This window comes from Gossypium hirsutum, chromosome A01 (assembly GCF_007990345.1).
Source record: "Gossypium hirsutum isolate 1008001.06 chromosome A01, Gossypium_hirsutum_v2.1, whole genome shotgun sequence".
NCBI classification, from domain to species: Eukaryota; Viridiplantae; Streptophyta; class Magnoliopsida; order Malvales; family Malvaceae; genus Gossypium; species Gossypium hirsutum.
Genome location: NC_053424.1, coordinates 118836711 through 118847619, shown reverse-complemented (window position 1 = coordinate 118847619; position 10909 = coordinate 118836711).

Below are 10909 nucleotides of genomic sequence, written 5' to 3'. Positions count from 1 at the left end.
ACATTCATCAATAAAAAAAATGTTTTATTCTTTGATCCATACCTTTATGAGTTTCAACTCATAATCAATACATTTTCACTCAAACATTTTAGTATTTATTTCTATACTATTAGAATTAACTCAGTTGAAAAACATATCTGTCTCATCAAGATAATTTTCGTCATAGAACAATACTGATAAGGGGGTGATGGTGAAGTCATAAATCTTTCAACTTGCTCTCATAGATACATATATATATGATTTTGTATTCATCATCAATGTAATACCATCATAACCACGTAATTCATTCCAAGCAAATTAACACATCTATTTATTACAAATGTTTTCTGTCACTCACAATTTCACACAACGAATTTACTTACTCAAGCTCAACGTTAATATCTAATTAAATTCCAATACTTGGCTTCTATTTTACTTACCGACATTTGCCAAATTAGAAAACGTCTTACGGAATTGAGCACTTCGTTTTCTCGATGCCATAGTCCAACTATGGTCTTACACGTAATCACAAATCACATACCGATGCCATAGCCCAACTACGGTCTTACACGAAATCACATATCACTTACCGATGCCATAGCCCAGCTATGGTCTTACACGGAATCACATATCACACATATCACTTACCGATGCCATAGCCCAGCTATGGTCTTACACGGAATCACATAATCACATGTTCACATGTTGCCATGGTCAAACCATGGTCTTTTCCGTCAATTCATCACATATCACTGAACGAAAGTACTCATTCCTGCGTTCTACTCAATTTGACTTCCAATTCAATTTTTCATACTATTATAATATTCATGGTTTAGACATAAAACAAAATATCTTATTATCTTTAATTTAACAATTAAACATAAGATTCTATCATATGAACATACTAATTACACTTATTCAAGCAGATGTACATACACACGTTCCATCTATTTAAGTAAATTTGCTTATCATATTCACTTAATCAAATATGTTGAGCACATAGCATTATATAATCACCAACATACTTGGATGAGCTTGTCACAACATAAACTTTTTTTTTAACTTATAGTCATCTCTTTTCATACATGAACACATCCATATCACAAATTTTTATACTTACCTTTCCAAATTCCAACATAACGTGAGCATATTTCATTTATCTCAATATCATTTTTAGCATTATCGAAAATAGCTCGATTGAAAATCATCTCTGTCTTAACAAAGCAATTTCGTTAGAGCCCGGAGATATCACATCATCAAGAGTAATAACGTGGCATGTATAGCTAGGCTCACATATGCTACGTTTGGTCCGAGAACCGACTAAACCGTAGCTCTGATACCACTAAATGTAACACCCCTTACCTGTATCCAACACCGGAATAGGGTACGAGGCATTACCAAAACACATACACTTGTAAACGTATTTAACCGAGTTATAAAATTTCATCAAAATTAAAACTTTCAAAATAATTAACATGTTTCTATAACTTTTCACAATATATCCTCAAAATATTATAATCATAATAATTAGGGCCTGCGAGACCCGATACATACTCATGCAATTTAATGCTTCATTTCCATTTCATTCAATTCGCAATTTCTCATGCTCATAATTTAAATCATATCACTAGCAATTTCCATTTAATTCACGTACAATTCAATGATATCAAATTCAAAACTAATACGTATTTACCATTTAACTCAATGTTTATTGATTATACCATTCAATAACACATTTATGAAATTCTCAATTTAGCAATGAAAATATCACTTTAGTTTGAATAACAACATCGTCCTGATATAAATACACTACCACTTATCCATTTACTTTAATTCTTTTGGGCCCATTTGTCACTTACCATCCTTAATCAAATTAGGGAACGGTCACGGAAAATTGAGTACTTCACTTTCACTTTGCCATAGTATAACTATGGTCTTACGTATGATCACTTATCACTTGTCCCTGATCAGATAAGTGTAGCCACCTATCACTTTGTTTCTTGATCAGATAAGTGTAGCCACTTATCACTTTGTTTCTTGATCAGATAAGTGTAGCCACTTATCACTTTGTCTCTTGATCAGATAAGTGTAGCTAAAGCTATCACTTATCACTTTGTCTCTTGATCAGATAAGTATAGCCGAAGCTATCACTTATCACTTTTCACTTGTCACTTGATCAGATAAGTGCAGCCGAAGCTATCACTTATCACTTTGTCACTTGATCAGATAAGTATAGGCGAAGCTATTACTTATCACTTTCCACTTGTCACTTGATCAGATAAGTGTAGCTAAAGCTACCACTTATCACTTTGTCACTTGATCAGAAGTACTCAAATCCGGCGTTCCGCTCAATTTGATCATTTATTCATATATCAAGCTTACCAACATGTGTTAATTCATAAACCATTCATGGTATTATTTCATGCCAAATCATATACTGAATATACCATACACACATACTATGAAACTTTATTTTCACACATGAGCTTAAACCATGACCAATAATGCACAAAAATAAGCATCATTCATATTTCATCGTTTATGAGTTATAATCAAACATATGACCATTTATACACGAATCATTCATATATTTCCCAATTTTCCTCCTCCTCCTCTCCATTCCACATCCTTAATGTGTATAACACACTTAAACAACATTAACCATAATTTCAACACTCACTAACATGTATATTCAAAGCTGTTTATCCGAGTCAGAGTCACTAAATTATTTTTATCCGGAGCTACAGAGCTCCAAATTAAGATCCGTTAATTTTCCCTGAAACTAGACTCACATATCTTCATACCATAAAATTTTCATAATTTTTGGTTCAGCCATATAGTACAGTTTATTCTTTAAAATTTCCCCTGTTTCGCTGTCTGACAGTTCCGACCACTCTTCACTAAAAATTAATTATCTCATTGTACAGAATTCGGATGATGTTTTAGCTTGTTTCTTCTAAAAATAGACTCATTAAGGATTCTAACCATATAAACTATAACTCATAATAATTTCTGTACAATTTTTAATGATTTTCCAAAGTCAGAACAGGGGAACCCGAATTCATTCTGACCTTGTCTCACAAAATCTATTATATCTCATGATTTACAATTCCATTGCTCGCGTCATTTCTTTTATAAGAAACTAGACTCAATAAGCTTTAGTTTCATATTTTATTCATCCTCTAATTCAATCTCTACAATTTTTGGTGATTTTTCAAAGTTACACTACTGCTGCTGTCCAAAACTGCTTTAGTGCAAAATGTTGATTTCCATTTTGCCCCAAATTTCACAGTTTATACAATTCGGTCCTTTCTCAATTAACCCCTCAATTAATCTAATTTTCTCAATTAGTACTTTTCTAGACATTATAAGTTTTTACACAAATATTGAAATTCAGAATTTCCACATATAACTCTATCTTCAAACTCTTTTACTATTAGGTCCCAAACATTCACTTTCTATTCAATTCTTTCAATAAAATCAGCATATGAACAATTTAAAGCTCTAATTTCATGCTAAATCATCATATACTTCCAGCACATATTCATATCAACTTTCAACTTCTTTCATAAAATCAAAAACTAATGGATTTAACAAGTGGGCCTAGTTGTAAAAGTCATAAAAATACAAAAATTTTAAGAAATAGTCAAGAATTGAACTTACTTGTAATAAAAATATGAAGAACCAGCTTGAAGAAGCCCTTCCATGGTGTTTTAGCTGATGAGAATTCAGAAAAATGAAGAGAAATCTAGATAATTCCACTTGGGTCCTAACTTTATTAAGCAAATTTTGCAATTTTCCAATTTTTCCCTTAATTCTCCTTACTTTCTTGCTGATTTCATGCCTCTGCCGTCCAGCCCAAATAGACCTTGGGTCTATTTGCCTTTTAAGCCCTCTTCCTTTTATCATTTAAGCTATTTAATCATTTCCCAAAATTTTGCATTTGTTACAATTTAGTCCTTTTTGTTCAATTAATTATCGGAACTTTAAAATTTCTTAACGAAACTTTAATACTAACTTTTTAACACTCCATAAATATTTATAAAAATATTTATGGCTCAGTTTAAAATCCCGAGGTCTTGATACCTCATTTCGATTCTAATTATTTTAATATTTATTTCTAGTGCACTATTCACTATTTCAAAAATTTTCCTAACTTCATATTTAACTTATACTTACTAAATTAATAATATTTTCTACCCATTTGTCGAATTTAGTGATCTCGAATCACCGTTCCAACACCTCTGAAAATTCAAGCCATTACATTTTTTTTTGTCGGATTTGTGGTCCCGAAACCACTGTTCCGACTAAGCCTAAAATCGGGCTATTACAACTCTCCCCCCTTTAGGGATTTTCGTCCCCGAAAATCTTACCAGATGGTAGGTTAATGATTTACTTCCACAGTATATTTCAAATTCACACATGATTTTGGATTTTCATATCTTTTACAGATAATCACATAGATTCATAAGAAAATCAGGATAGCGATATTTCAGCATCTGAAGCTACACGAAGTATCGAAAAATTACAATCCATATAGAATGATATCCATTTTGATAACCTGAGTAGTTTTCAGAACTATCAAATATTTCTCTCTTTTTATATTGTCCTCATTTTCTAATTCATTCACTTTTCCGACCACATTATTATTCTCCCATACACGAACTTCTGTAACACTACACTCGTAAGCTTATTCAACCAAAATCTCACAAATTTCATTGTAACATTTTACTAATATGAGGGTGAGTGTAGTAAAGCCTCAAATTTATCTTACACATAAATGCGCATAACACATACCATCACAAATAGCCAATTCATTACTAAGTTCACATTCTCAAAGCATTTAATAAACATTTGCTTTTAATCACTTTTGTTCTCAACACAAAATTCTAACTCAAATCACTAATTCACAATCAAAATTTTTATATAGCATCATAATCCAAATATCATAACTCATATGCTTGTATAATTATAACATTCATCAATAAAAAAAATGTTTTATTCTTTGATCCATACCTTTATGAGTTTCAACTCATAATCAATACATTTTCACTCAAACATTTTAGTATTTATTTCTATACTATTAGAATTAACTCAGTTGAAAAACATATCTGTCTCATCAAGATAATTTTCGTCATAGAACAATACTGATAAGGGGGTGATGGTGAAGTCATAAATCTTTCAACTTGCTCTCATAGATACATATATATATGATTTTGTATTCATCATCAATGTAATACCATCATAACCACGTAATTCATTCCAAGCAAATTAACACATCTATTTATTACAAATGTTTTCTGTCACTCACAATTTCACACAACGAATTTACTTACTCAAGCTCAACGTTAATATCTAATTAAATTCCAATACTTGGCTTCTATTTTACTTACCGACATTTGCCAAATTAGAAAACGTCTTACGGAATTGAGCACTTCGTTTTCTCGATGCCATAGTCCAACTATGGTCTTACACGTAATCACAAATCACATACCGATGCCATAGCCCAACTACGGTCTTACACGAAATCACATATCACTTACCGATGCCATAGCCCAGCTATGGTCTTACACGGAATCACATATCACACATATCACTTACCGATGCCATAGCCCAGCTATGGTCTTACACGGAATCACATAATCACATGTTCACATGTTGCCATGGTCAAACCATGGTCTTTTCCGTCAATTCATCACATATCACTGAACGAAAGTACTCATTCCTGCGTTCTACTCAATTTGACTTCCAATTCAATTTTTCATACTATTATAATATTCATGGTTTAGACATAAAACAAAATATCTTATTATCTTTAATTTAACAATTAAACATAAGATTCTATCATATGAACATACTAATTACACTTATTCAAGCAGATGTACATACACACGTTCCATCTATTTAAGTAAATTTGCTTATCATATTCACTTAATCAAATATGTTGAGCACATAGCATTATATAATCACCAACATACTTGGATGAGCTTGTCACAACATAAACTTTTTTTTTAACTTATAGTCATCTCTTTTCATACATGAACACATCCATATCACAAATTTTTATACTTACCTTTCCAAATTCCAACATAACGTGAGCATATTTCATTTATCTCAATATCATTTTTAGCATTATCGAAAATAGCTCGATTGAAAATCATCTCTGTCTTAACAAAGCAATTTCGTTAGAGCCCGGAGATATCACATCATCAAGAGTAATAACGTGGCATGTATAGCTAGGCTCACATATGCTACGTTTGGTCCGAGAACCGACTAAACCGTAGCTCTGATACCACTAAATGTAACACCCCTTACCTGTATCCAACACCGGAATAGGGTACGAGGCATTACCAAAACACATACACTTGTAAACGTATTTAACCGAGTTATAAAATTTCATCAAAATTAAAACTTTCAAAATAATTAACATGTTTCTATAACTTTTCACAATATATCCTCAAAATATTATAATCATAATAATTAGGGCCTGCGAGACCCGATACATACTCATGCAATTTAATGCTTCATTTCCATTTCATTCAATTCGCAATTTCTCATGCTCATAATTTAAATCATATCACTAGCAATTTCCATTTAATTCACGTACAATTCAATGACATCAAATTCAAAACTAATACGTATTTACCATTTAACTCAATGTTTATTGATTATACCATTCAATAACACATTTATGAAATTCTCAATTTAGCAATGAAAATATCACTTTAGTTTGAATAACAACATCGTCCTGATATAAATACACTACCACTTATCCATTTACTTTAATTCTTTTGGGCCCATTTGTCACTTACCATCCTTAATCAAATTAGGGAACGGTCACGGAAAATTGAGTACTTCACTTTCACTTTGCCATAGTATAACTATGGTCTTACGTATGATCACTTATCACTTGTCCCTGATCAGATAAGTGTAGCCACCTATCACTTTGTTTCTTGATCAGATAAGTGTAGCCACTTATCACTTTGTTTCTTGATCAGATAAGTGTAGCCACTTATCACTTTGTCTCTTGATCAGATAAGTGTAGCTAAAGCTATCACTTATCACTTTGTCTCTTGATCAGATAAGTATAGCCGAAGCTATCACTTATCACTTTTCACTTGTCACTTGATCAGATAAGTGCAGCCGAAGCTATCACTTATCACTTTGTCACTTGATCAGATAAGTATAGGCGAAGCTATTACTTATCACTTTCCACTTGTCACTTGATCAGATAAGTGTAGCTAAAGCTACCACTTATCACTTTGTCACTTGATCAGAAGTACTCAAATCCGGCGTTCCGCTCAATTTGATCATTTATTCATATATCAAGCTTACCAACATGTGTTAATTCATAAACCATTCATGGTATTATTTCATGCCAAATCATATACTGAATATACCATACACACATACTATGAAACTTTATTTTCACACATGAGCTTAAACCATGACCAATAATGCACAAAAATAAGCATCATTCATATTTCATCGTTTATGAGTTATAATCAAACATATGACCATTTATACACGAATCATTCATATATTTCCCAATTTTCCTCCTCCTCCTCTCCATTCCACATCCTTAATGTGTATAACACACTTAAACAACATTAACCATAATTTCAACACTCACTAACATGTATATTCAAAGCTGTTTATCCGAGTCAGAGTCACTAAATTATTTTTATCCGGAGCTACAGAGCTCCAAATTAAGATCCGTTAATTTTCCCTGAAACTAGACTCACATATCTTCATACCATAAAATTTTCATAATTTTTGGTTCAGCCATATAGTACAGTTTATTCTTTAAAATTTCCCCTGTTTCGCTGTCTGACAGTTCCGACCACTCTTCACTAAAAATTAATTATCTCATTGTACAGAATTCGGATGATGTTTTAGCTTGTTTTTTCTAAAAATAGACTCATTAAGGATTCTAACCATATAAACTATAACTCATAATAATTTCTGTACAATTTTTAATGATTTTCCAAAGTCAGAACAGGGGAACCCGAATTCATTCTGACCTTGTCTCACAAAATCTATTATATCTCATGATTTACAATTCCATTGCTCGCGTCATTTCTTTTATAAGAAACTAGACTCAATAAGCTTTAGTTTCATATTTTATTCATCCTCTAATTCAATCTCTACAATTTTTGGTGATTTTTCAAAGTTACACTACTGCTGCTGTCCAAAACTGCTTTAGTGCAAAATGTTGATTTCCATTTTGCCCCAAATTTCACAGTTTATACAATTCGGTCCTTTCTCAATTAACCCCTCAATTAATCTAATTTTCTCAATTAGTACTTTTCTAGACATTATAAGTTTTTACACAAATATTGAAATTCAGAATTTCCACATATAACTCTATCTTCAAACTCTTTTACTATTAGGTCCCAACATTCACTTTCTATTCAATTCTTTCAATAAAATCAACATATGAACAATTTAAAGCTCTAATTTCATGCTAAATCATCATATACTTCCAGCACATATTCATATCAACTTTCAACTTCTTTCATAAAATCAAAAACTAATGGATTTAACAAGTGGGCCTAGTTGTAAAAGTCATAAAAATACAAAAATTTTAAGAAATAGTCAAGAATTGAACTTACTTGTAATAAAAATATGAAGAACCAGCTTGAAGAAGCCCTTCCATGGTGTTTTAGCTGATGAGAATTCAGAAAAAATGAAGAGAAATCTAGATAATTCCACTTGGGTCCTAACTTTATTAAGCAAATTTTGCAATTTTCCAATTTTTCCCTTAATTCTCCTTACTTTCTTGCTGATTTCATGCCTCTGCCGTCCAGCCCAAATAGACCTTGGGTCTATTTGCCTTTTAAGCCCTCTTCCTTTTATCATTTAAGCTATTTAATCATTTCCCAAAATTTTGCATTTGTTACAATTTAGTCCTTTTTGTTCAATTAATTATCGGAACTTTAAAATTTCTTAACGAAACTTTAATACTAACTTTTTAACACTCCATAAATATTTATAAAAATATTTATGGCTCAGTTTAAAATCCCCGAGGTCTTGATACCTCATTTCGATTCTAATTATTTTAATATTTATTTCTAGTGCACTATTCACTATTTCAAAAATTTTCCTAACTTCATATTTAACTTATACTTACTAAATTAATAATATTTTCTACCCATTTGTCGAATTTAGTGATCTCGAATCACCGTTCCAACACCTCTGAAAATTCAAGCCATTACATTTTTTTTTTGTCGGATTTGTGGTCCCGAAACCACTGTTCCGACTAAGCCTAAAATCGGGCTATTACACTTCATCTTTGAATGTCTCATCCATATTCAGCAAATCAGTGACTAACTGATTAAATTTGGTGATGTGATCATTCATTGTGGTACTTGGGACGTATGTGAAGCGAAACAGTCTTTTCTTCAAGTGGAGCTTATTTTGACTGTTTTTCTTCAAAAAATTTTCTTCAAGTGCCACCTACAACTTATTTGCAGAAGTCTCATTTGAAAAAGTATACCTCTGCTCTCGAGAAAGGCATGATCGAATTGTGCCACATGCCAACCGATTGATCGCCTTCCAATCTTTCTCCTGTACATCATCTGGTTTCTCTTCATCAATGGCAATGTCTAGACCCTGCTGAAAAAGGGCATCTAGAACCTCACTTTGCCACATACCAAAATGGCCCGTGCCATCAAAGATCTCCACGGCCAATCTTGCATTTGCAATTGTCGGTCTTGTCCACATGGACGATGTTGAAGCTCCTACACCGACCGTTTTCTCCATAATCTTTCAATATACCTAAGGAAATCTTTTCTGATGTGGAAGATCAGTTTAAACTGCAACCACAGAGCATAGTACGATTAACCTTCGGCTCTGATACCACTTGTTGTTCCAATAGGGTCGGAAGCGTGTAAATTATTGTACTAAAAAATCACACAAAGTTCAATTCACAGGGAAGAGAGGTGGATCACAAGGATCTCTTAAATACCAAGTCTTTCCTTAGTCAGAATATTCCTTCTAACGTAATTTAATAGCACAATTAAATACTACTATTATACCCTCAAATATTGAAAGAAAAATAGGACAAAAAGAACATAAGAGTTTTAACGAGGTTCGGTAAATTATACCTACGTCCTCGGGCACTAACACCAGATGATAACTTTACTATCTCCAAAATATTACAAACAAATAGAATTCCTTAAGAATTCTCAAATGGGAGAAGAGAGAAAACTAAGAGAGAAAGATTGGTTGGGATAGTGTAAATGAGAAATGGTTAGGCCTATTTATAGTTGAGGTTCAAGGAATAACTTGCAAATGGCCTAAAAAATTAGGGACCAAAATTGCAATTATCCCATTCAACTTTAAACAACTTGCCTACCTTTTTTTCTTTCGGTGCCACTTGCACCTCCCATTTTTTTGACTTTTTAACACCCCTTTTAATTTGTCTTTTCAACAGTTGTATCCTTCGAGTCTCATGGGGCTCAATTCTCTAAATCTTCGATGACTTTGATTTGTCAAGTCTTATCGGGATTTCAACTCTCTTGTGATTGTACTTATTGTTATCTTCATAATTGGCTTTTTGGGTCCATTAGTCAATAGAATTGAGGGACTCATGAGGTAGACAAGATCATACGCATTTACACAGCTTGCTGGCACCTCTATACATGGATGGGCTCCTCGTTGCATGGAGATGATCCCTTTCCCAAATCCACTATTAGAAAGGTTAATCAATACTCGTTTGGTGGCCTATAGAGATTTTTTTTTTCTCTTCTCGGTTGGGTTGGGATGTAGTAATGGTTTGATTTTGAACCTCCCCTCTTTTGAATGAAATAAGATATTATATTTGATTAAAAAAACCAAAAAAATAGACCAATTTATTAAGTATATAATATATATAGGGTTAGTATGTGGTACATTACCAGTGTACTATTAGAAAGTTTAGAGACTA